Below are 27,804 nucleotides of genomic sequence, written 5' to 3'. Positions count from 1 at the left end.
CTCCATGTCACCAATATATACCTCCCAACTTCTTGTATTTCTCTCTCTCTCTCTCTCTCTCTCTCCCTCCCTCCCTCCCTCCCTCCCTCCCTCCCTCCTCCTTCCCTCCCTCCCTCCCTCCTCCTTCCCTCCTCCTCTCCCCTTTGCACTCTCTCAATTAAATAAGTCTAGTCAGTGCTGCCTCACGGATGTGAGGCTATCCACTAGAACAATGGTTCTCAACTTTTTTCACACTGAGACCCTTTAAAACAGATCTTCATGTTGTGTGACACCAACACCAACCATAATGTTACTTGTATATAAGTTTTCAGGGCTGACCATTTGGCACTGAGCAACCAATTGGTGTGCTCTTCCTTGGGGAAGACCACCTGTCCTGCTTCCAGCCTTTCTTGGTTGCCCATAGTTTTTGTGTAGGGTTGAAGTCTTATGGGTTTTTCCCTGTCCACTTTGGCATGTCCACTGATGTCTTCCTTGTTAAACTTACATTTGGGCAGCCATGTTGGTGAGACTTTATTGGTGTCTCCTCTGACAATACCAGGAGATGCAATCTTACAGCAAACTCCCACTCTGACTCTCATGGTTCTCTCTGCCAACCTCTTCTTCAGTGTTCACCAAGCTTAAGGTAAAGGAGTGTTGTGTAGATGTTTCCATTTGGACTGAACTCAACCACTCTGCATTTTGACTGGTTGTAATTTTCTGTAGTTACCCTGTCTGTTGCAAATAGAGTTTCCTTGGTGAGGGCTGAAGACTACCGTTATCTGTGAGTCTGAGGACAAACTTTCACAGATTATTTTTAGGCATGATGGTGGTTTAATAAAGTAGTAGTTGTAGACTGTTCTCCAATAATTATGACTTCACTAGCACTGAGCAGTTGACTAAGTTTCCAGTACCAAGCACGTTTCCCTGTTGGTGAGAGGGTCTTAAGTCCCAGGGTCTTAGAGAGATGTTGGCTACCACCAAAGTGTGTGTATCACTGTTACACTCTTACGGGCATCCTGCCTTGCTGGTGATTGATGTGGTTGTATCACTATTACACTCTTACGGGCATTCTGCCTTGTCGGTGACTGATGTGGTTCACAGACTCATCACTGGATAGTGCTGTTGGCTGCTTCAGAAGCTTGTGTGGTGCTCTTCAGCACCATTGGCCATGCCACCCTGGATATGCCTCATTTCTGAAGCTAAGCAGGGTTAGGCCTGGCACATACTTGGGTAAAGGACAATTTATTTTTTAAATTGTGAAATCGTAGGTTTTCATAAGCCTTTGCATACTTCCTTCCTTCGAATTGCCATCCCTTCCACCTCAAGGTCTCTCTGATGCTACCAGACTTCCCCATCCCACTTAAGCCATCCACCCTCAGTAGGTTAAACTACTATCCCTCTTACCTCAATGTGTCTACCCACTGCCCCAAAGGCTTTCTCTAGTTTTCTGGCTTCCATTTGTTCTCCAGTGAAACACACAGACAAATCTCTGGTTTAGTTTTGAGACAGGGTCTCTCACTGAACAGAGAGTTTACCAATTAGGTTAGCCTGGCTGCCGAGTGAGCCCCAAGTATCTTCCCAGGACATCCTTAGCACTCTAATTATGGGTATGTATCACAGAGCCCAATTTTAACACGGGAAATGAGAATTTGAATTTTTCTAGGTCCTTCTGCTTGCAAGGCAGGCATTTTACCGATAAAGCCAAGTCCTCAGCTAGTTTAGTTATTTTAAAGGTTTTAAATATTTTAAAATTATCTTCAGTTAGGTTAATTCTTTGTAGCATCTAAGTCTCTTCCAGTTGTTCTTTTATACTGAGTTTATTAGAATTTATATTGTCGTGTCCTCCAGTGACCAACTACAATGAGATCTTGTGAGAGTCAATCATTCCTGATGAGTTGACTGCATCAAAATTACGTAGGGATTAGTGGGACACTCTCGTGGGTGTCATGGAATAATTGAGAGACAAAACCCACTCTTAAAGTGAGGAGATCCTCCCCATAGCCTGGGAAGGCCTGAGCTGAACAGAAGGAGTTTAAAAAAAAGAGAAACAACTGAATATGATCTCTCTCTCTCTCTCTCTCTCTCTCTCTCTCTCTCTCCCCCCCCTCTCTCTCTCCCTCTCCCTCCCTCCCCCCCCTCTCTGTTGTGATATAAACAGCTCCACCCCACTAGCACCTAGCATATGGGATTCTTTGAATTATAAGCCTGAGTAACTCTTCCTCCTGTAAGGTAGTCAGATCTCTTATCCTAGCAAGGCCAAGCATAGCTTACACAGACCTGAACACACAGGAAGCGGTGGTCCGCAGGAAGCGGTGGTCCGCAGGAAGCGGTGGTCCGCAGGAAGCGGTGGTCCTCAGGAAGAGGTGGTCCACAGGATTCTGAGTCTGAGGTTTAGTCACCTGCAGTAGCTCAGCCTCTGCTGAGCAATCCTTGACAACTGCCATCATCTGGCTAAAGTGTTTCTGCCTCTGCTTACCCCAGGTTCATTAGTTTATTACCTCCTCATTATTGCCTTTATTACTACCGTATTATTTCACTGGTGGGGGCTGTTTCCATGGCGACACAGAAACGTTACCATTTGAACCCTTCAAAAGCACATTAGCATGTAGGTTAGGGAAGCCTTCAGAGGGGACTTGCTTCCCTAATTCCTGTTTATGTGCTGTATGGGAGAGGTTATGTTGAAGTCAGTGGCTACGACTTTAAAGCACCTGGAGGTGGAGGGAAGGCCTCAGTTTCTGCTCCGTGTATTCTAATTAGCATGCTGTACCATGACAGTGAAAATGATAAATAATTCTGTAGTGTACTGCTGATCTTTCTGGAATTTAAACAGAGGGCAATAATGATTTTCTTTGAGACAGAGAAGCCAGTGGGCCAGCGTGTGAATTTTAAGTAGGAAGTCATGGTGTGTTCTGGTCACCATACACCAGTTATGACTGACTGTTCTTAAAGACACTTCCTCTTGGTTTGATTCAGCTTCAGAAATTGACTCCAATAGGGCTGATATACAAACACCATGAAATCTTATTTACTCACAATGAAGAAGAGCTAGCTATCAAGCAGGCAATGTTAAAACACGCAAATGGATTCTTTCTCATGGGCCAATTTACATGGGACATTAACTTAAAATCCAAAGATCTAGCTATCTTGCTCCACAAGAGTCCATTAGACCTACCTCTGCCATAGCCTGTGCTCAATGATTTTACATTGGTTGATTGTATACTTGTAGTTGGCCAGGCTGTGGGGCCGGGGAGTCTTTATACCATGGTAGTTGGCAGGTGTTGCCCCACATGTCTTTTTTTATCCCTTTGATAGCTAATTGTGAGGTTTTTCTCTATACCACTGATCTAACCCATGTATCATAAAATATGCCCAGACTGGGTGGGCAGAACATTGTATGGCCTGGAAAGAACCTGACTGATCTGTTTATTCACTGACTTTACTATGTGGATGACTAGGAACAAACTCTCTGAGGGTTTAGTATTCTATCTGAACAGAGATGAAAAGTACTTACCCAGTTCCCTAATTATGTGATTTAAATGACTTATCCCTGCTCAGGTGTCCCCAGTGTTCTGGAGTTTCTAGGTTCATGTGCTATCATGCAGTAGGTTTTAGGTTCCATGGTCTTTGGTCAGGTACATGTTAAGGTTAGAGAGATGAAAGATGAAGCAAATGAGAGAGGCTGCTGTTACTGACTGACTTTTAAAATTGTCATTTAATGTCTTATAAAAAAAACAATACACTTGAAATGTATGCCCAAACTGGCCTTCGGCTGACCTCAGGCCTTGCTTTGGACAAATAAGGGCAGCAGAAGCTACCACTAACTGGGTTTTGCTCTTTTTAATGAGGCATAGAGTGCCAAAAATAAGTTTCTTTCATTAGTGAAAATGAGGCTCCTTCATCAACTTTCATATTATACAAAGGAAGAAGGAAAAAAACTACAGCCAACTGCGTGTAGGGGGAAACCTAGGCAAAGTAAACAATTATTTTTGATTTATTGATCCCTTAGAGAAGACAGAGCTTTTGGCAGAACACAGAGCATCTTTCCTAATTAGTGTCATGATTTTGGGGCAGTTATCGACAACATTATTTCTCTAGCTTTGTTGTTTCTGTTAGTGTCAGTTCTGTTCCCTGTCCTCTTCCTTTGGAGGGAGCAGAGTGAACAAAGACTCTTGGCCTCTAGTCAGGAACTAAAGGAAAGGCATGGATCATAGCATAGGAGAGTGCTGGATGAAGCTTGATTTTCTTTTTATTGGATATTTTTATTTACATTTTAAATGTTTCCTCCTTTCCTGGTTTCTTCTCCAGAAACCTCCCTGCTTCTACGAGGGTGTTTCCCTCATCCGTCCACCCACACTTTCCTGCCTCCCTGCCCTGACATTCTCCTACAATGGGGCATTGAGCCTTGACACGACCAAGGCTCTCCTGCCCTCCCATTGATGGCTGACAAGGCCATCCTCTGCTACATATGCAGCTGGAGCCATGGGTCCATCCCTGTGTACTCTTGGGATGGTGATTTAGTCCCTGAGAGCTCTGGGGGTGGTTCTGGTTGGTTGATATTGTTGTTGTTCTAATGGGGTAGCAGTCCCCTTCAGCTCCTTCAATCTTCTAAGTCCTCCATTGGGGACCCCGTTCTCAGTTCAATTGGCTCAAGCATCCTCCTCTGTATCTGTTAGTCTCTGCTCCACATGTTGTCCCTGTACTTCCCCTGTGAGGATTTTTGTTCCCCATCTAAGGTCTGCAGCATCCACACTTTGGTCTTCCTTCTTCATGAGCTTCATGTGGTCTGTGGCTTGTATCGTTGGGTATTCCAAGCTTTTGGGCTAATAACCACTTATCAGTGAGTGCATACCATGTGTGTTCTTTTGTGATTGGATTATCTCACTCAGGGTGATATTTTCTAGTTCCATCCATTTGCCTATGAATTTCATGAAGTCGTTGTTTTTGATAGCTGAGTAATATTCCATTGTGTAGATGTACCACATTTTCTGTGTCCATTCCAATGTTGAGGGACATCTGGGTTCTTTCCAGCTTCTGGCTATTATAAATAAGGCTGCGATGAACGTAGTGGAACACGTGTCTTTGTTGTATGTTGGAGCATCTTTTAGGTATATGCCCAGGAGAGGTGTAGCTGGGTCCTCAGGTAGTGCAATGTCTCATTTTCTGAGGAACCTCCAGACTGATTTCCAGAGTGGTTGTGCCAGCTTGCAATCCCACCAACAATGGAGGAGTGTCACTCTTTCTTCACATCCTGGACAGCATCTGCTGTCACCTGAATTTTTGATCTTAGCCATTCTGACTGGTGTGAGGTGGAATCTCAGGGTTGTTTTGATTTGCATTTCCCTGATGACTAAGGATGTTGAACATTTTTTTAGGTGCTTCTCGGCCATTCGATATTACTCAGCTGGGAATTCTTTGTTTAGCTCTGAACCCCAGTTTTTAAATAGCATTATTTGATTCTCTGGAGTCTATCCTCTTGAGTTCTTTGTATGTATTGGATATTAGCCCTCTATCAGATGCAGAATTGGTAAAGATCTATTCCCAATCTGTTGGTTGCCATTTTCTCCAAATGACAATGTCTTTGCCATACAGAAGCTTTGCAGTTTTACGAGGTCCCATTTGTCAATTCTTAATCTTAGAGCATAAGCTATTGGTATTGTGTTCAGGGTGTTTTCCCCTGTGCTATGTGTTCGAGACTCTTCTCCACTTTCTCTTCTATTAGTTTCAGTGTATCTGAAACTTGAGGTCAGGGATGATGATTTCCCCAGCAGTTCTTTTATTGTTGAGAATAGTTTTCATTATCCTGTGTTTTTTGTTATTTCACATGAATTTGCAAATTGCTCTTTCTAGCTCTGTTAAGAATTGAGTTGGAAGTTTGATGGGGATTGCTTGGCAAGATGGTCATTTTTGCTATATTAATCTTGCCAATCCATGAGCATGGGAGATCTTTCCATCATCTGAGTTCTTCTTCAATTTCTTTCATCAGAGACTTGAAGTTCTTGTCATACGGATCTTCCACTTGCTTGGTTAGTGTCACACCAAGGTATTTTATGTTATTTGTGACTATTGTGAAGGGTGTCATTTCCCTAATTTCTTTCTCAGTCTATTTATCCTTTGAGGAGAGGAAGGCCACTGATTTGAGTTAATTTTATATCCAGCCACTTTGCTGAAGTTGTTTATCACCTGTAGGAGGAGTTCTCTGATAGAACTTTTGGAGTCACTTAAGTATACTATCATATCATCTGCAAATAGTGATAATTTGACCTCTTCCTTTCCAACTTGTATCCCTTTGACCTCTTTTTGTTGTCTAATTGCTCTGGCTAGGACATCAAGTACTATATTGAATAGGTAGGGAGAGAGTGGGCAGCCTTGTCTAGTTTTTGATTTTAGTAGGATTGTTTCAAGTTTCTCTCCATTTAGCTTGATGTTGGCTACTGGTTTGCTGTATATTGCTTTAACCTTGTTTAGTTATGGGCCTTGAATTCCTGATCTTTCCAAGACTTTTATCATGAAGGGGTGTTAAATTTTGTCAACTGCTTTCTCAGTGTCTAATGAGATGATCATTTTGTTTTTTTCTTCGAGTTTATTCATATAGTGGATTACATTAATAGATTTCCATATATTGAACCATCCCTGCATCCCTGAAATGAAGCCTTACTTGACCATGATGGATGATCATTTTGATGTGTTCTTGTATTCAATTTGTGAAAATCTTATTTTGGCATTGATATTCATAAGGGAAATTGGTTTGAAGTTCTCTTCCTTTGTTGGGTCTTTGTGTGATTTGGTGTAAGCAAAATTATGGCCTCATAGAAGGAATTGCATAGTGTTTCTTCTGTTTCTATTTTGTGGAATAGTTTGAAGAGTACTAGTATTGGGTCTTCTATGAAAGTCTGATAGAATTCTGCACTAAATCCATCTGGTCCTGGGATTTATTTGATTAGAAGACTTTTAATGAGTGCTTCTATTTCTTTAGGGATTATAGGACTGTTAAGATGGTTTATCTGATCCTGATTTCACTTTGGTGTCTGGAATCTGTCTAGAAAATTGTCCCTTTCATACAGATTTTCCAGTTTTGTTGAATATAGGCTTTTGTAGTAGGATCTGATGATTTTTTGAATTCCCTCAGATTCTGTTGTTATGTCTCCCTTTTCATTTCTGATTTTGCTAATTTGGATAATGTCTCTATGCTTCTGGTTAGTCTGGCTAAGAGTTTATCTATCTTGTTGATTTTCTCAAAGAACCAGCTCCTGGTTTTGTTGATTCTTTGCATTCTCTTAGGTCTGTATGACATCTTCCCAGATCTTCTCTGGTGAGAAATCTGGTGTAATTCTGATAGGTCTGTCTTTACATGTTCTTTGATCTTTTTCCCTTACTACTTTTCATATTCTTTCTTTGTTAGTGCACTAAACGAAGCTTGATTTTTTCAAGTCTTATTTTGAATACTTAGTGAGGAGACTAAGCCTGTGCTTGGCTTGCTCACCTATGAGGTGGAGTACTTGCCTTCATAATTGGCAAGAGGGTTAAAGGAAAGGTGCTGAGCACATTGTATCATCATGTGACAACTGAGTCATAGCGATGACTAGACAGATGGATTTCTGCTGTTGGCTGACAGATGCAGAGTCCAGTCATCCAGAACTGAGGAGGGGGTGTGTCTGACTTCTGTTGACTGTCTCCAAAAGATGAGTGAATACCTTTATTTCATTTCAGGTCTATGTAAAATACCCAAGACATTGACAACATTCCTCTTGGTGAAGGTGTAGAGAGCTGCAATAAATGATGGGGATAAATGATGCACCGTCACTGAGCATTTAACACCTGAGACTCCTGAAAGTGAAATCCTAGCTTCCTAGTGGACGGTGGTGGGCTGGGCTGTGATATTTCCTGAGTAACTACTGTGTGTCAGCTCCCGCTCTAGGCTTGGAAGGTTTTTTAGTAACTAAAATAAACACACAAACAAAAACCCAAGAAAACAATACAAAAACAAACAAACAAGAAACAAATACAAAAGCCTCTTCCATCCCCATGGGTCTGTGTCCTAACACACCAGTAACACCAAGCAAAGATGTAGTGCTTGAACTGAGGCAACACTGTATGCCACGGTGCCTTTACTTTTTCACTCACCGCTCAAATCCACCAGTAAGACATTAGGGGCATAGCTGTTAATGCCAATGCTGACTGAGCCCAGCAAGTCAAAAAGCATCTCACCCAAGTCTTTGAGGTAGGGTTATTACACACTGTACCCGAGACTCAGAGCGGTTAGGAAAATTGCTTAAGATCACACAGCTTCATGATGACAGAATCAGGTTTCAAACACAGATGTGCCTATCCTGAACTTGTGACTAATGGGAGACATTTAGCCTGAAGTTTCAAAAGTGTTGTTCTATCATTTTTGGGAGGGCGTGTTATAATGTGATGATAAAGGCAGAGGGACAGGAAGAGAGAAGGCAAGGATGGGTTCTTTCAAACCATCCTCTATTCTACATTCTAGGACAAGTTACTGGTCAAAATATCTGGAGAAATTCCCATTTTAATTTTAATTTGCTGGGACAGGAGGAATGTCTAATCTTAGAGTTCCTGGAACCTACTATTGCCCTAAAATCTCTTTTAAAAAAATGAATAAATGTATAAGGATGTGCCCTTGATTATAATTGGTATCTCTGTGGATAAAGACTTTAGTTATTGAGCACAAAGAACCAGGTGACACTTAATCTCCATTGCCAACTTAGTTGATTTGAAAGATACCTAGGAAATTAAGGAAGTGTATCTCAGGGCTCTTCTGTGAGGGTATTCCCAGAAACAAAATAATGGATCTGACTTCAGGAAGGTGTTAATCCCTTGATGAGTTCACCCTATAACAATTTTATTGGTGAAAGGTTGGAGGAAGGACCTTGTTGAAGGAAATAGGACACTGGGAGCATAGCTTTGGGGGTGCATCTTGCCATCGGTGCCTGCCTTTTTTTCTGTCTTTATTATCATACAGTATTATGTCATATGCTTCCCACCATGATAAACTGACACCTTTGAAATGTTGAGTAAAATAAGATACCCCTTTTTATGTTTCTTTTAAAGTGGTGTGCATTGTTTGGCTAAGATACTGTTGCCTTTGAGCAACAGTTAGCAGATCAGTGAATCACACTCTGGTGGGTTAGAAAGACGGCAGCAAATTAGCAAGCAACTGGGCCAGATCATGAAGTATCCTGGACAGTATGCTAAGGACACTGGGACTTTCTCCAAACTCTGTGGGGAACCACAGAAGAAATGCTATATAAACACATAGCTAAAGCAGGTGAAGGTAAGACAAGATTCTAGAGCCTCAAAGAAGAAAGCTTCACCCAAGTTCAAACTGCAAAATACTTAGAGTGGGAACTAGAAACCTCCGGCTGGTAAGTACCTTCCAAGCCATCCTGAATTTTCTTTGCTTTTCTTCTTCTTTTTTTCCTTCAAATTTTAAAGTATTTTTCCTTTTATGGAAAGATTTCCTTACATAATTTCTCTCAGCCTGATTATGGTTTCATCTCCATCAATTCTGGTCCTTCTCGCTTATCCAGATCCATCTACTTTCTATCTCTCATTAGAAGATGAATAGGTTTCTATGAGATAATAATATAATATATAATATAATATACTGCAATATAATATATAATAATGGAGAAAACAAACAAACAAACAAACAAACAAACAAACAAACAAATGGAAGAAAACAAGCCCAAGAGAAGGCACAAGAATCAGAGGCTCACTTGTTCACACACTCAGGAATCACATCAAAACACAAACTGGAATCCATAATATATACATAGAGAACCTGGTGTAGTCCTGTGAAGGCCTGATGATATTTCAATCTCTACGAAGTCTATGAGCTTTGCTTATGTTGACTTAAAGGGCCTTGTTTTCTTGGTATCCTTTATCCCCTCTGGCTCCTACATTCTGCCTCTTGCTCAGGATTACCTGACCTCTGGCAGGAGAGATCTGATGGAGACTTCCCATTTAGAGCTCAGTGTTCCAAGATCTCCCACTCTGCGTTATGTCTGACTGAGGATCACAGAGGTGTTTGTTCCCTTCTGCTGTGGGAGAAAGCTTCTCTGATGATGGATGAGCAAGACACTGATTTTTGAGTATAATAATATCATTAGGAGGTTTTTTTTTTTTTTTTTTTATTAACTTGAGTATTTCTTATATACATTTCGAGTGTTATTCCCTTTCCCGGTTTCCAGCAAACATCCCCCTCCCCCCTCCCCTAAGTTTTTTTTATTTGTCATACCGTCTGTCTGTCTGTCTCTGTGTCTGTCTGTCTGTGTAAAAGTATTTCATTTTTCCCTAGGTCCCTGGGCTATCTAATCTCAAGTTCTTGGTCATGCATGTAGGGTTTGTGGAGTCAAATCGGATACTGGTTAGTTATTCCCATAAAGTTTGGGCCACCACTGCCCTGGTATATTTGGAAGGCAGGACAACAGTTTAGATCACAGTGTTTATGGCAGTTTGGTGTTTACATTTCTCCTTTGGCAGTGTGCAGAGCACCTCCCTTTACCAAAGAGACTAGGACATGAAGATGAAGGCTCTGTAGGCCTCAGGTCAACTTCTCCGTGTTCAGTGAGCTATGTGGGCGTTGTCTTCAGCAATAGGGCCTTGTATCTATTTGTGGAGAGCAAGCTATGGTCTTGACAACAGCCTGGATTGTTTGGGGGTTTCTGTGGGGGTATTTTTTGGCCAATGACTCAATTAGATGTAATCAAAGCTTGATACTGAAAGCTTCATTTGCTGACAAAAGATGTCCTGTCGGGGCTCCATCTCCCTCACTATTTGGTGATTTGATTTAGATCACCTTCAGACATGTATATATTTTAAGAAGCTTCTACTGTATTAGGTTCCCGTATCACCCCTCACATTGCCCTTAATATTAGTGCTCTCCCTCTCTGATCCCCCTTTTCTATCCCCTTCCCCACTTGATCCTCCTGCTCCAGTCCAACTCTATCTATCCTTAGCTGTCTATTCTTTTTCCCTTTTCTAATGGGATCCATCTGCCCTGACTCAGTCCTTTCCTCTCTACCTAACCTCTATGGCTCTACAGATTGTAGATAATGCCCTCATATAAGTGAGTACATATCATACTTGTCTGAGGTGCTATTTTCCTAGTTCCGTCAATTTACCTGCCCCCCCTTTAAAAAAATTTAACAGCTGAGCAATACTTCATTGTGGAAATGTATCACTTTTTTTTAAAATTCATTCTTCTGTTAAGGGACATCTAAGTTGTTTCTGATTTCTGGCAATTGCAAATAACACATTGCAAGGAACATGGTGTCTCTGTGATAAGGTGAAGTGTCCTCTGGGTATATGCTCAAGAGTGGTATGGCAGGGTCTTGAAGTCAATCAATTTCCATATTCTTGTGTAACTATCCCGCTGATTTCTATAGTGACTGTTCAAGTTTGCACTCCCACCAGCAATGGAGGAGTGTTCCCCTTACCCAACATCCTTGCCAGCATGAGCTGTCACTTGTATTATTAATTGTAGCATTCCCTGATGGCCAAGGATGTTGAACATTTCTTTAAGTGTTTTTCAACCATTTGAGTTTCCTTCTTTAAGAATTTTAGTGAGACCTGTACCCCATTTTAAAATTGGGTTATTAGTTTTTTTTATTTCTAGTTTCTTGAATTCTTTATATACTTTGGATATTACCCCTATATCAGATATGTAATTGGTATAATTTCTTCCATTATATAGGCTTCCACTTTGTCAGAATAACAGTGTGCTTTGCTGTGCAGAAGTTTCTCAGTTTCATGAGGTTCCATTTATTAATTTTTGATTTTTGTGCCTGTACTGTGCAGAAAGTTGACTCTGGGTCAATGCGTTCCAGGTAATTCACCACTTTATTTTCTATCAGTTTCAGTGTGTGTAGTTTAAGATGCTGTCTTTTTTATATTGAGATGTACTTCTGGCTTCTTTATAAAAAGCAGGTATGCACAGGTATATAAAGTTATGTCTGGGTCTTCGGTTCTAGTTCCTTGATCAACACGTCTGTTTTTGAGTCAATGCCATGCTGGTTTTGTTATTCTAGCTCTGTAGTACAACTTGAAATCACACATGGTGATACCTCCAGTGGTTTCTTTATTATTTAGTACGAATAAAGATAGTTTATCTATCTTGGGGTGTGTGTGTGTGTGTGTGTGTGTGTGTGTGTGTGTGTGTGTGCGCGCGCACGCGCGCACGCGTGTGCGCACGTTTCCATAAGTAGCTGAAAATTGTTTTTTCAAGATCTGTAAAGATTTGTCTTGGAATTTTGATGGGGCTGCGTTAATTCTGTGGATTGCTTTTGATAGGGTGGCCAGTTTTGTTATATTAATTCTACCGATCCATGTCCATGAGCATGGGAGATTTTTCGATCTTATGATATCTTCTTTGATTTCTTTCTTCAGTTACATAGAGTTTTTACCATACAAGTCTTTCACTTGCTTAGTTACACTTACCCCTCAAGATATTTTATATTATTCGAAGCTACTGGGAAAGGTCCACATCCTGATTTCTTCCTCAGACTATTTATCTTTTGTGTATGGGAAGGCGACTGATTTTTTTAGTTGCCTTTATACCTAGCTCCGTTGTTGAAAGTGTTTATCCATGTAACAGTTAAAAATGGAATTTTTAGGGTCACTTATGTATACTTTCAGATCATCTGCATGTAAAGGGACTTGGACTGCTTCCTCTTCGTTTTCCAATAACTCCATCTTCTGTTGCCTTATTGCTCTCTCTATGATTTCAAGTACCATACTCAATAGGTGTGGAGAGCAGACAACCCTGTCTTGTTCCTGATTCTAGTGGAATTGCTTTGAGTTTCTCTCCTTTTAAGTTAATGTGGAACAAAAGTCTTGCTGCAAACTGCCTTTGTGATATTTAGGCACATTCCTTGTAACCCTAATCTCTCCAGAACTTTTATTATGATTACTGGATTTTGACAAAGGCCTTTCCTGCATCCCATGAGATGATCATGAGGTATTTTGTCTTTCACTTTGCTTACATGGTACTTTACATTATTGATTTGTGTATGTTGACCCATCCTTGCATGAGAAAGACTACTTTATCATGTAGATGATCTTTTTTGGTATGTTATTGGATTTGTTTGCAAGCTTTTTATTGAGAATTTTTGCATCTACATTCATAAGGGATATTGGTCTGCGATTCTCTTTATTTGCTGGGACTTTACGTAGTTTGAGTATCAGGGTAACTGTGATTTCATAAAATGAATTGGGCATATTCCTTCTGTTTCTTTTTTTATTGAATGTTTTGAGGAGAATTGACATTAACTCTTCATTGAAAATCTGTTAGAATTCTGTGCCAAAACCATCTGACCCTGGAGTATTTTTGTTGTTGTTGTTGTTGGGAGACTTTTAATTACTTTTTCTATTTCATTATGGCTTATAGTCTGTTTGGATTGCTTATCTGATCCCAATTTAACTTTGGTAAGTGACAGATATTGAGAAAATTATCCATTTCTTCCAAGTTGGTGGAGTGCAGGTTTTTAAAATATGTTCTTATGATTTGCTGGATTTCTTCAGTGTCTGCTCTAATGTCCCTATTTTTATTTATATTTTTGTTAATTTGCATTGTCCCTCCTCTCCATTAATTAATTTGCATAGAGGTTTGTCAATCTTATTGATTTTCTCAAAGAATCAACTCTTTGTTTCACTGATTTTTTGTTTGTTGTCATTGTTATTATTTTGTTTTTGTTTTGCTTCCATTGTATTAATTTCATTCCTGAGTTTTATTATTTCTTGCTGTCTACTTCCAAATGTGACTTCTTCCTTTTCTTCTGGAGTATGGTTGAATTGCTAGTGTGAGATCTTTCCAGTTTCTTTACCTATGCATTTAGTTCTGTGAACTTGCCTTTTTCAACCACCTTTATTGTGTCCCATAAGTTTAGGTTATATTGTGTATTTATTTTCATTCAGTTCTAGAAACTCTTTAATTTCTTTCTTAAGAAACTGACCCTTCTTTATTCAGTATTGAGCTTTCAGTTTCCATGAGTTTGTAAACTTTTCTGTTGTATCTGCTGTTGCTGATATCCAGTTTTAATCCATTGTGGACAGATAGGCTGCAGGGTGTTATTTCAATTTTCTTGTGTCTGTTGAGGCTTGATCTTTGGAAAAAGTTTCATGATGTGCTAACAAGAAGATATATATTTTTATGTTCAGGTGAAATGTTTTGTGAGTATGTTAGGTCCATTTGGTTTACAATATTTGTTACTACAGCATTTCTATGAATTCAGTTTAGTTTTTGTCTAAATGATGTCTATTGGCAATTGTGTGGAATTGAAGTCTCTCATTATCAGGGTGTGAGGGTCAATATGTTTAAGCTGTAGTAGTGTTTCTTTTAAGAACTTGGGTGCCTTATGCTTGGAGGATAGATGTTAAAAATTGAAATGTCCTCTTGGTTTTTTTTTTCCCCTTGATGAGTATGTAGTGTCCTTCTTTATCTCTTCTGATCAATTTTGATTTGAAGTCTACTTTGTCAGAAATTAAAATGACTGCACCAGCTTGCTTCTTAGGTTCATTTGCTTGCAATATCTTTTTTCCCACATTTTTACCCTGAGGTGATGTCTATCCTAGATGTTAAAGTATATTTCTTAGATCCAGCAGAAAGATGGATTCTTTTATTGTTTGTTTTGATTTTTTATTTATTCTGTTAATCTGCGTCTTTTTATTGGAGAATGTGACCATTTATGTCGGAAGATATTAATGATCAGTGTTTGTTGATTTGTGCTATTTTGTTGTTGTTGTAGTAGTGATGGTGTTGATGCTGGTGTTGGTGAACGTGGAGGTGGAGGTGGTGTTGCGATGTGTGTGTTTGTGTGTCTGTTTCCAATCTTCACTTGCTGGTATGGGGTTGTTTATTCCTTGTCTTTTATTGGGTATTGTTAATGTCTTTAGATTGGAGTTTTCCTTCTAGCTCTTGCTATAGAGTAGATTCCTAGATATTGCTTACATTTGGTTTTATCATTGAATGTCTTATTTTCTCTGTCTATTGTGATTGAAGGTTTTGCTGGGTATGATAGTCTAGGCTGGCACCTATGATGCCTTAGAATCGGCAGCACATCTGTCCAGGCCATTCTGGCCTTTAGAGTCTCCATTGAGAAGTTGGAAGAAATTCTAAAATGTCTGTCTTGACAGGTGACTTGGTCTTTTTGCCTTGCAACTTTTATATTTTTCTTTGTTCTGTATATTTAATGTTTAGATTATTATGTGCCAAAAGGAATTTCTTTTCTGGTCTAGTCTATTTGCTGTATGTGCTTCCTATATCTTTAGAGTCTTCTCCTTCATTAGGTTAGGGAAATTTTCTTTTATCGTTTTACTGTAAATATTTTCTGTGGCTTTGACCTGTTTCTTCTTCCTACTTTGTACCTATCATTCTTTGATTTTTATCTTTTCATAGTGTCCCAGATTTCCTGGATGTTTAATGCCAGGAGTTTTTAGATTTAACTTTTTTTTTGTCTAGGTATCCATTTCTCTATTGTGTCTCCAATGCATTAGATTCTCTCTTTTATCTCCTGTATTTTGTTAGTGAGGCTTGCTTCTGAAGTTCCTGTTTAAGTTCCTATATTTTTCATTTTTAGATAGCTCTCAGTTTGTGTTTTCTTTATTGATTGTATTTTGATTTTCAGGTCTTGAGCTGTCTTATACATTTCTTTCTATTGGTTGTGTTTTCACAGATTTCTTTAAGAGACTTATAAATTTCCTCTTTAAGGACCTCTATCACACTCATAAAGGCTATTTTAAGGTCATTATCCTATGCCTAAGCTATGTTTCAGTATTCCAGGACAGTTGTGGTAGAGTTGCTGGGCTCTAGTGGGGACCTATTGTCCTGCTTGTCATCCACTGTGTTTTTATGCTGATGTCTAGGCATCAGGGTTTGAGAAGATTGCACTTCTAGGTGATCTATCTTGTCTTTTCTTTGTTGGTTAGGTGTTTTGTTCTTTGGTTTCTGTGGCTCTCTTGGTTCCTAGGGGAGTGTGTTGGCTGGTAGGAAAAATTTCTAGAATCCTGATAAGTGTGGACACTATGGGTTCTGGGATAATGACTTCTTAGAGTCTGGGAACTGACACTTAGAAATCAAGATTGGGTGGGAGACAGGGCTGAGAGGATCCACAGGAGGGAGGAAAGCGGTGTGTGTCACAGGATCTGCTTAGTCCCCTGGGAATGGGAGCAGAGAGTGAGGAGAGCTTCAACAGCTGGTCTGTTACAGAGCTGGGGGGGGGAGTGGGGGTTAGACATAGAGGAGAGGGGAGAATGACTATCTGGCTGAGGAGTGGGGGTTAGACATAGAGGAGAGGGGAGAACGACTATCTGGCTGAGGAGTGGGGGTTAGACATAGAGGAGAGGGGAGAACGACTATCTGGCTTCTCTATCTGCTTTGCTGGCTTACTTACTTCTCTGTTAGGCTTGGTTTGAGAGTTCCCAGAGGAAGCCTGGTGGAGTTAGGGACTGGAATAAGAGGATGGGGAGGAGGTAGGAGAAGATGTACACAATCGGTCAAGTGGGAGCAGGCTGGAGGGGGAGGCCACAGTGGGAACTGAGGAACAGGAGGGGGTCTGTAGTGAGTTTGCCTGCATCACTGGCTGGAGTGGCCTACAGTTCTTGGGGCCATGCCTGCTGGAGGTGGGAGTCAGACTAAAGCAAAGACTGGGGAGAAGAAAGTTTGGGTCTACGTGATCCACTGGAGAGGGAGGTGACTGGTGTGGGGGAGACTGTAGCAGGTGCTCTTCCGCTGAGCTAGGGGGTCCTTAAGACTGGAGCATTGCATATATTGTGTATGTGGAGAGAGAGAGAGAGAGAGAGAGAGAGAGAGAGAGAGAGAGAGAGAGAGAGAGAGAGAGAGAGAGAGAGAGGAGAGATCTGCAATAAGCCTACCAGCTTTCTTGGCTGAAGTCACACTGGATTTTATTAACCACTGTGGGAGAGAATAAGCTGAGTTTTGTTCCTGCTTTGCTTTGGTTTCTTTTCACTTCTGATTATCTCTGCCTCTAGACCAGAACACTAGAGAGGCTCATAAGTACCAAGAAGTGCTACTTGACCTGAGTAATTTGTGTCTGACCAAAAGAGTAATTAGAAGCTGTGTTCCCATAAAAACAGATGAGAATTATGGTTTAACATCCTGTAGAACACCTTCAGATACTTCCTCATAAATAACTTGAAGGCTTGAAGAAGGTTCTAGAATGTTCTAAGCATCAGGAAAGGAGATTAAGGACTCTCTGTTCATTTTCCTTGATATCACCAGATGTGGTGTGTGTGTGTGTGTGTTCATGTGTGCACTCTCACACACCTCTGTAACCCTTCCAACATACACCGGACTCCTTTATCTCCTAGTTATTCTGCCCATACTTGTAGCATACTGTACAGCTTACAAACACATACTCACACTCAACTCCATTCAAGCACATAATCTTCACACTCACTGAAATACACTACATACTCACATATACAAGAAGATGTGCTCTCTGTCACATGGCCTTTGCACATGCCTGCAAACACTCTGGTGCTACACACTATCATCTTCCACAGCATCGCCGCCCCCCCCCCATATACAAAGAAACCTATATGCTTTAGCTACAAGTACATATAACACACCTTCTCATCCACAAAATATATATATCTGGTACTCACATATCCTCCAAAGTCACATTAATGCTCACGCCAGTACCAGATCACTACAGCAAACCTCAGGTCACCTTTATTCTATATTTCTGTCTGTCTGTTATCTGTATCTATATTTACTCATATACTCCCTATACACGCACATGTCCTCATTCACCCACCCACACACCACATTCTCATTCACACACACACACAAAATTCCCTCTCTCTCCCTCTCTCCCCCCTCTCTCCTCTCTCCTCTCTCTCACATAGATATCATATTCACTTTCTTGAGATTCTGATTCAACAGTGAAATTTGCCCAAGGCCACATAACCATCAAAGTCCAGGAAAACGCACACACACACACACACACACACACACACACACACACACACACACAGGTTTTGTGTGTGTGTGTGTGTGTGTGTATTCTAAAGCTTAAAAAGTTTATGAGGAAACAATTTTTCTTTGCCTATTTTTAGCTCCCCAAGGTTTTAAATATGTCCTTATCCCTTGTTCAAGCAGCTTCTGGCGTTATGTAACTCCAACAGCTCTGACTCCTGACGTCAGTGCCTGCTTACTCCAGTGATGGTGACTGACTGGCTGACGGAAGTGCACCCTTTTCTCCCCACCCCTCCACCAGAGCAGCAGGTGCAGGTGTCCTAGAAGAGGTAGAGAGGGAAAGTCATTGTTGTCATTAAGAGGCAGAATGTGTGTGTGTGTGTGTGTGTGTGTGTGTGTGTGTGTGCTTTTAGCTAAAGTTCTGAGCCTCTTTGTACATTGAACCCTGCTTAGTAAATATTGAAGAATAGACTGGCATGTGAGAAATTATCTGTGCCTGCCACTTGTCCCTTCACAAGCTGTCTGTCTGTCCTTCTGTCCATCTGTCTGTCCATTCATCCATCCTTCTGTCCTTCTGTCTGTCTATCTGTCTGTCCATTCATTCATCCTATCAATCTGTCCCTCTGTCTGTCTATCTGTCCATCCATCCATCCATCCATCCATCCATCCATCCATCCATCCATCCATCTATCCATCCACTCTATCTATCTATCTATCTATCTATCTATCTATCTATCTATCTATCTATCTATCTATCTATCTATCATCCATTCACTCACCCATCCATCTATCTATTTTTGAGGCAAGGTCCCCATATGTAGCCCGTGCTGATCTTGAACTTATGATGCCCCTGCCCCAATCTCCCAAGTTCTGAAATTGCAGTTGTTTTCTGTACAGGAGACAAATGTTTAGGGGAAAGGAGAAAAGGAGAACTCTCACCACTGTGTATGCTACAGTTCTGAGCCTGAGGCTGAAGGGTAGCTCAGAATAAAGCTGAGGGATTCAGAAAGAGAGAGAGAGAGAGAGAGAGAGAGAGAGAGAGAGAGAGAGAGAGAGAGGTAGACTACATCATTGCATGCAATTCTGTTCTAGGGCTTTATTGCTGATGTCCACAACAAACCAGCAGCTGTAAGAGCAGATGCAGTGGCTTCATGTGGCCATAGCCCATATCCTTCAGTAAACACATCAATGCTATATTCTACAGCACCAACCTACCCAACCACCAGAACAACATTAGCCACAGAATTCCTGGGATTTTAGAACACACCCAGCAGCAGTAGGAGTGACATAGGGTAGAGTTAAGCACATGGAGTGTGTGTACCTGAGATTACTTATAGCTCCCTCATTCATTCCTGTAGAAGCAAAGCTTGTTTGTGGATGTCAGCTCTTCCACTACGGCCAGAAGAAGCCTGTTCTCATAGCCTTAATTTGAGGGCAACCTGTTGCTCCTTATCCACCTTTTGGCCTTTTAAGCAGCTCCCCAGATAGCTACATCTCTCTGTCTTTCCTTACGCTTTCCAGTTGTGTAGGCCACTGTCTTCCCCCTTATCAATCGAGCCAGCTTCTCAATTCACCTTGCAGTGCTGGGTTTGGGCATCACCTTTCATGATATTCCACCATAGAGTTAGGGTGCATTTAAACACATATGGTTTCCGGGCCAAAGATCAACATGGTAGGCAAATGTTCTTCCCACTGCATTAGCTCACCATGCCCTGTATTGCTGCCCCCACCGTGTTCTCTCTTATACAGTGATTCATTTCTCCTAAGCCTATCTTTCAATATTCAGTGAACTTGGTTTTCTGTGGAAGCTGCCAAAAGGAAGAAGTGCTAAGGAACAGGACTCCCAGCAACCTCGCTGATAACAGGCTGCTCCAAGCTTTGCTACCAAAGTGCAGTCTGGAGGCCATCATCATGGGTGGAGACTTTTCAGAGATGCATATTTCTATCTTACCCCAACCCTAAAGACCAAAATATGAATTTTAATAATGACAGGTTCCATTTTCATAACATTTCTGAAGGAGCTTTGTCCTGGGATCTCCTCCTATGTCCTGATAGTGACGGACAGGACGACAAGTTGGGTGTACTCTTGATCATGGATGAGACAGCCCAGGTAGGTAAATCACCTAAGTTGTCAATGGGACTCCAGTCTCAGCCTGTTCTCATTATATCCCCAAATAATCCTTCTTCATTTTACCTCTTCCTCTATCTGAAATCATCTCTCAAACACTGACCCACATTTTTCCCCTAAGCCAGTAACTCTGGGTTATTTTGTCTCTGATTATTAGTTACTTCACTCGCATGAAGATTTTATTTTTATATTATTGTCAACATAAAGAGGGAGCTCTACAAAAGAGGCAGGCCAGAGTGGGGCACACTCCCTTCCCCTTCAGTGAATTTCATCCTCTTTCCCTTTGGCAGAACAACAGCAAGCTTGCCGGCTTCTTGTGGTCACGTGACCATAAGCTTCTGCCTCTGTAGCCTACTTGTTTTACTGGTAGCTTTATATATCTCACCCACCCAGACACATCACCTCATATCCCCTCAATTAGTATCTGTTGCTACTGTTTTTATATAAAGCACTTCTCCACATTTATATGGATGCATAATTAAACCTTTACAAACACTTGAACCAAATGCATATTAGATGCTTATAACTCGCCAGAAGCATTTCTTTCATTCAGAAAAACAGGTCTGGCGTACCAGCACAGATCACTTGAAGACTGTCTCACCTGACTCTGATCTGACAAGAGGAGGGTGTAACTAGGCTGTGGCACTCAGTAGGTCTCCATAGGATAATTTTCTTTGGCAAATAAACATATAGAACCTGTTTTAAAATTAGCATTTCCTGATGGTTTCTGGAACATAGTAGGGTTTAACTGGGCTTTGAATGAATAAATGCACAGAAATGGCTATCAGTTCTGTGGACGCTGTCTTTCTGGATCAGTGTAGCTCCCTAGACTAAGCAGTAAAAGAAGAAAGATCAGGAAGAAAACCAAACAGGACCATGATTTCATGCTAGCATCAACAATAGAACACCGAAAACACCCACAGCTTTCCAGAAGAAATATCCCACTCACTGGAAACAAATTCTGTCTGAGCTTTTTATTCCAGACTCACCTTCTGTCCCTTGCCAATAAGTCAGCTGTCCTCTGTGTGAGCTGAGAGAGTCTACCTATACACGTGTGTCTCTAATCTTAGTAGCTTTCTTGGATTTTTGTTCCATTCACTGCTATAGCTGACTATCAGGACCGATAGACTGCTAATGACAGAGTTCACCTGTGGATAAACGATGCCAATACAGGGTCCGACTTATATATACTAGCCACTGTATGACAGGGAATGCTGGAGAACCAGATTTCAGGAGGAGAACAGATGCAGACTTCTGGGCCTTTCAGCGGGCCTTGTCATTGAGAATATTGGACTTGAACCATTTTCAACTACTGGGTTACTCAACTCAAAAAAGTTCAAAGGCTAGATAAAATTTCAGCCCTATCTTGGGGCACTATTTATTCTATAGTCTTGGTGAAGATGGAAACCAGTTTGAAGGATTAGTTAAGGCTATGTCAGGAGAAAAAAGAATAAATGTCTTGGTAGGCACAATAATCCTCACTGCATCCTTGTCCTGACTACTGGGAACTATGAGCAGATTGTGTTACAGAGCAAGGAAAAATTAAAGTTTCAGAGAAAAATGAAGACTGCAGACTAGCTCAGTTTAAATAAGGAGGTAAACCTGAGTTATCAGGGCAGGCCAATAGAATCACAAGTCTTTTTTTTTTGTAGAAGCAGATGGAAGGATGTCCGAATATTGACTGTCAAGATAGAAGGGAACCCGGAGCCAAAGAATATGGTAGCCCCTAGCAACTGAAAAGGGTAAATAAATAGGTTGACCCTCATCTCCGTGTTTATTCTATTTTCTTGTATTATGTGATTTCACTTATATATATACTAGGCAAGCTTCCTCCCCATGAGATACTGCCTCAGGCCTTTTTTACAGACTCTCACTAAGTTACCTAGACTGGTTATTGAGCTCGCTTTATAGCCCAGGCTGTACTTAAAAGGGTCATCTTTCTGTCTTGTCTTTGAACGGCAGGCCTGTACTGCAGGCCCTGTTTTCTGTCTATTCCTTGATTGTAGCCTAGTGAGACCCAATTTTGATTTATGACCTTCAGAAGTGTCAAATAATCGATTGTGTCGTTTGAAGCCACTAAGTTGGTGAGTGGTGATTTGTTACGGCATCAAAGGGAGATAAATGCATATCTTCACAAGGAAACACAGCTCATGTCAGAGGAGAAACATTTTTCTGTTGGGCCTTAATGGTTGCACTCCATTAAGGGCTGGAAAGCCATAGCGTTTCCTCCAAGTGTAGTTCGGAATAGATCTGTAGGGACTGATGGACAGCATATGCCTCCCTGGGTCCTGGCTGTCTCAGATATGGTGTACACAGTTGTGCTATCTGATGCCTGTTGTTCTAGAACTTAGAGGCAGCATGTCAGTGCATGAATCTCTACAAGGGGGTGGAGCCTCCAGAGCATGCTTTGCATATATTCTTTAGGTGTGATGAATGTGTGCCTCAAAGTGCCAGTTTCATCCTATTAGAAGCTCCAGCAAGCAAAGAAATGTGGCTTTCTGGAAGGTCCCAAAGCTGATGTTCCAGTGCATCTGCCAGTCTTCCTCGGAGCATGGAAAAATATTGTACTTGATGAGCGTTCGTTATGACTACACTTCTGCTCTGGGGAGTATGATACTTTTTTTCTGCAGTGTTTGGGAAGGAAGCATCTCTGGTATTGGTCTCTGCCCATCAGAAATCAATGTTGTGATATAATTACATTTGTGCAGCAGATGGATTATCCATGAGCACGTGGCTGAAGCTCCTGTTGCAGTTAGAGGCAACAGATCTGAGGGTGGGGTAGGAGAGGAGGTGTGGCTCAATGTGCCTTTCTGTTCCCAGATAACAGCCATCTAGCTCAGGCCTCTGCTGTTTTGCCAAGGATGCTTGGCAAATAAATCTGAGGCTTGGGGAAGAAAATTAATATTAATTAAGTACCTAGTATGCATTGGACTATTTCTATAATTGTCTATTTAATATATAGATTATTATTATTATGTACATGCACACACACACACACACACACACACACACACACACACACACACACGCGCGCGCGCGCGCATGTGAAAGCCTTGGCAAATGCGGTAGGCCAAGCGACAATCTTGTGCCCTCAGTTCTAGCTTTCCATCTCTTACATTGGTTCTGTGGATCAAACTCAGGTCACCAGGCTTCTGGCCAATGCTACTACTGAGCCATCTCACCAGCCTTCATTTACTGTTTAAGGCAATCCTACAAAATAAGTTTGGCCATCTTATATGTAAAAGAAAAAAATCAGGTTTGAAGAAATCAGAGTTAGGGAACTTCTGGGTATTTTTTAGTGCTTCCCTCTAAATGTATCTAGGTTCCTTCAGCCAGTGCATAGAATTTTGCTGCTCTTTATCCTTCTTAATAAATGTGTCTTTCCCCCTGACTTTGAATGAGGTATGTGGTCTTCTTAGAACAGTCAAATGTGAGTAGAAATGGATTTCTTCTACATGCTAATCTGGAGAACCAGTACTCAATTTTCTGTGTTCTTTCTCCCTCCAGTATGGCTCTGGAATCTTCCACAAAGAGGTTGCTCTGTCATCTGGTTCTGAGCACGAGGGTGGCATGGGGGTGTGGTGGGGCCAGAGATCCTACCCAGTGTGTAAGAGTCATAAATTCTGAGTGAAGCACTGTTCAGTGTCTTGAGCCTCTAACAAATTTAAAGTCATTGGGTGAAGCAACATCACTTGCTCTGAATCAGATGCCAAACAGAAGAAAATTGACCACTCGGTTAATCTGGAATCAAAGTTGAGACTTTTGTGTCTGTTCTGCAGGGTACCCAGGAAGCTAAGTTTCTTATTCATGATCTGAACAGGGGACTGAGACAATAAGTAGAGGAGTGTTCTTCATCAAAGTTCTTAGTTTACCTGGTCCCTAGAAGACAAGTGGGCTTTCATGGATTTCATGCCTTCTAAGAGTCACTTCTGTATCTCCGAGAAGATGGCAGAGGAGGGGGCTCTGTCTTTCTCTCTCCATCTCTTGTGGCACACTTGATGGTCGCTGATAGAATGTTTCCAGTAGAGTTACTAGACCAGTGTGAAGTGATTAGATCACAATTAAGTGAGTTCAAAGATGAGTAATGGACAAAAAGACCCATGGGAGCAAGGAAAAAGCTGAGCTGTCATGAGGTGACAGGGAAGGGAAGAGCATCAGGGCAGATGTCTTTGACTGGGTTTCAGGGGGAGGCACTGGACTAACAAAAGAGAATAGAATGGAATAGAATGTACTGAAATATGAGTTGGATGGAATTAAGCAAGTGGAATAGAATTGTTTGTTGTTTTAAAAAAATGTGTATGTGGTATATCTTTGTGTGGTTGGGTTAATGCACATGCTATGTGAGTACATATGTGTGGACATATGGAGCCCATAAACCAACGTCAGTCTCTCTCTCTCTCTCTCTCTCTCTCTCTCTCTCTCTCTCTCTCTCTCTCTCTCTCTCTCTTATTTTTGAGAGATCTTCCATGAACCCAGAGCTACTGGTTATCTAGACAAACTGTGCTGTGAGCTCCAGAGGTCTGGCCCCCCTCCCCCAACCCTCACGCCCAGCACTAGAACTACAAACACAGGTCACCAGGCCTGGTGAGTTGGTCAGGTACTCATGCAGCAGGAGGCACATCACTGACTGAAATTTCTCTCCAACCCCTACTTAAAGGCATAGATCGGATGAAACAGACTGGGGAGAAAGGCAATGGCAGTTGCTTTCTAGTTCTCTGCCCTTTTATCACCTCTTATCCTGGGACCATTTTTGCTACTGTAGTAGTCAAAATAAAGTCAAGACAAACATATCATTGGCAACATACCTCATCTATAAGAGGAGTAATTGTGATATCCTCATTAGCTTTGGCAGACTGCCTTAGAGATGTCCTCTGGCCTTCAGGTATAGATAGATAATAGATAGATAAATAGATAGATAGATGATAGATAATAAATAGGTAATAGATGATAGATAGGTGATTGAGCATAGATAGATGATAGATAGATATATGATAGATAGATAGATAGATAGATAGATAGATAGATAGATAGATAGATGATTGATAGGAGGGAAGGCCAGGGGTCATTATCTTTTTTACTTCTTTTCTACTTTCTCCTTCCCCTGACTTATTTTGGATCCCTGTATAGTAATAAGAGACTCTTCCTTCTTTATCCTTCTCCCTCCCAGAATGAGAGAATGTGCTTGGAAACAGTTGCCGAGGGAGCAATCTTGTTTTTGAAAAAGAAATGGCAAAAAGGAGAAAAAAGTATTTGTGGGGATGCCAAACCAGAGTGAGCCTTGTTTAAGCAATTGAGGTGGTGGGAATGTGTTTACACAGCAAGGGGACACAGGCTGGGTGTCTGCTGTCACTTAAGTGGATGGTATTCTGAAAGGACTTTATGATCTATCCTTTAATTCATTGTTACTGCTTCTGGTCCAGGAGAATCCTAGTGCTTATGAAGCTTGGGTTAGGCAGCAGAAAATTGACAGCCAGTCTGAGCCTGTGGTTTTCTAATAGAAATCCAGGCACAGTTACAATGCATTACTGGGCATATCCACAACTGTTGGAAGGATTAAATGGGGTGATGTGTGTTCCATGTTTGGGATAGAGCCCACTTAGCAAGCTCTAAATAAAAGCCCATTACTAATTCTGTGTACTTATATACATGTGTTCATCATCCTGTAAACACTCGTTGATGGGGCCAAGTGTATATGCACTTATTTTTTTCTTTACACAATTGTACTTGGTACATCTATGAGAATATGTTGACACAAGGGGTCTATTTACATCCATAACTGCAAATAGACAAATCAGGCATACTCAAGGCACACGGCTCTAAATTGCATACACACCAAAACTGAATGTTTAGAAATACATTTTGCAAGGTTCCTTTGGAAACATAGCCAAGGGCATTTGAAATCATTGTGATAAGAAGCTCACTTAGAAAATTGTTCATGTTTCATCTTTTGATGGTTCCAAATGATTCTTATTCCATCCCCTTTACTGTTCACCTTATATGTCCATCTGTCAATCCATCCATCCATCCATCCATCCATCCATCTGTCCGTCCGTCCGTCCATCCATCCATTCATCCGTCCATCCATCCATCCATCATCCATCCATCCATCCATCCATCTATCCATCCATCCATCCATCCCACTAAGATGATTTGAGTACTCACTCTGTGTTTAATATAGTGGTAGGCATTGGGCTCATAAGACATGCATGAGTCTATCTTCACAGAGCCTCTAGTCTACACTGACATTGAGCAGTTTGCTTAATAATATATATGAATTGATTTACAATGGCAGAGCCAGAGCGCTACTGTGAATATTTTACTTCCTGGTCAGGGTAGAACTTACAGTCTCAGAGTTTGGAGCCGGATTATCTGGAGTCAAATGCCAGTCTGCCATTCTTTGCTATGTCTGGGCAACCTTTCATCATCCCAGTTTCTCATCTCTAATGCAGAGGTCACAGAAATTCTAGTGCAACGAAGTTTGGTGAGGAATGAAAGACCACAGCATGAGAACATATGAAACAGATTGTGATTTATTAAGTATTATACATTAGTACCACAATTGCTATTACTGTTTGTCTCAGACAGCCCTTTGTACTTGGTGGGTGTGACCCTGCACTGCATAGAGCAGTTCCACATGACCAGATTACTGTTATCACTTTTCACTGTCCTCTGGACTGTTCCTAGAGAAGTCTCTTCCAGGCTAGGTGATGATCACTCTCTCAGTTTTCCGAGACCTGGTGGTGAGGACAGCTTTAGTCTTTCTTTGAGAAGAGACTTAGAAACAGCCAGTGAGATCCTGCAAGTCCCTGCCTCTATTTGTCTGCCATGGATGGTCTTCTGCTTGACTCCTCTCCGCAGATATTCTTTGACATGGTCTCCTTGGAGTGTGGAGGGGGCAGTTTCAATGATAAAGTTCTTTCTGTGCCTTATGAGTCAAATGTGATGACAGTTTCCCCCAGTGCCTGGCCCTACAAAGAGCAGTAAAGAGAGAACACACACACATACATACACACACACACACACACACACACACACACACACACACACACACACACAGAGAGAGAGAGAGAGAGAGAGACAGAGATAGAGACAGAGACAGAGACAGAGAGACAGAGAGAGACAGACAGACACAAACACACAGGCACACACATACAGACACAACACACACATACAGACACAACACATACAGACACAACAACACACACACATACACACACACACACACACACACACACACACAGAGAGAGAGAGAGAGAGAGAGAGAGAGAGAGAGAGAGAGAGAGAGAGAGACCATTCAAACCTCTGGTCTATTTCTTACTAGTTGAAGTTTTGTCTTGCCTGAAGCAGAGTCAGCTTGAGTTCTTAGTTGCAAAGCAAAGAAACAAACTCTAAATAACTACAGTAGAGAATGAAGGCATGGGAAAGGTATTGGGGAGCTATAGCATTTTCAGGGTGTCTGGGAACTAAATGAAGCTTTTGTGGCAGTTGCCAGAACAGTTGTCCCATCTCTGTCCCAGATGATGTGCTGTGAAGCTCTTCTGTTCCCTCCACTGCGCACTTACACTGCTACTCCCAAGGTGGCTTCATCACTGTCTATTTTTTGTGCCACCAGCTCCCAATTCAAAGTCTAGGGATGGCATGTATGACTGGCCAAGGCTGAGCCACATGCTATTGTTTGAGCATGGGAGGCTGAGAAAAAAAATAGTCTCTTCGACTTCTTAAAGAGAGACTATTTTTTGTC

The 27,804-nt window shown here is 41.4% G+C and overlaps 1 protein-coding gene and 1 long non-coding RNA gene across 4 annotated transcripts in view; both read left to right on the top strand.

The window, feature by feature from the left end:
• The window catches only part of Shisa9 (shisa family member 9), a 292,994-nt gene that overhangs the window by 199,171 nt on the left and 66,019 nt on the right, over positions 1-27,804 (top strand). The gene's annotated exons all lie outside the window — the stretch shown is intronic.
• Positions 184-27,354, top strand: LOC134480743 (uncharacterized). Its single transcript, XR_010055504.1, has 3 exons — positions 184-2,460; positions 19,954-20,045; positions 21,716-27,354. It is a non-coding gene; the product is annotated as an uncharacterized LOC134480743 (long non-coding RNA).

The sequence above is a fragment of the Rattus norvegicus genome, chromosome 10 (genome assembly GCF_036323735.1).
Source record: "Rattus norvegicus strain BN/NHsdMcwi chromosome 10, GRCr8, whole genome shotgun sequence".
NCBI lineage: Eukaryota > Metazoa > Chordata > Mammalia > Rodentia > Muridae > Rattus > Rattus norvegicus.
The sequence above is the reverse complement of the archived record's forward strand: the minus strand, read 5'-3'. Positions and strand labels throughout refer to the sequence as shown.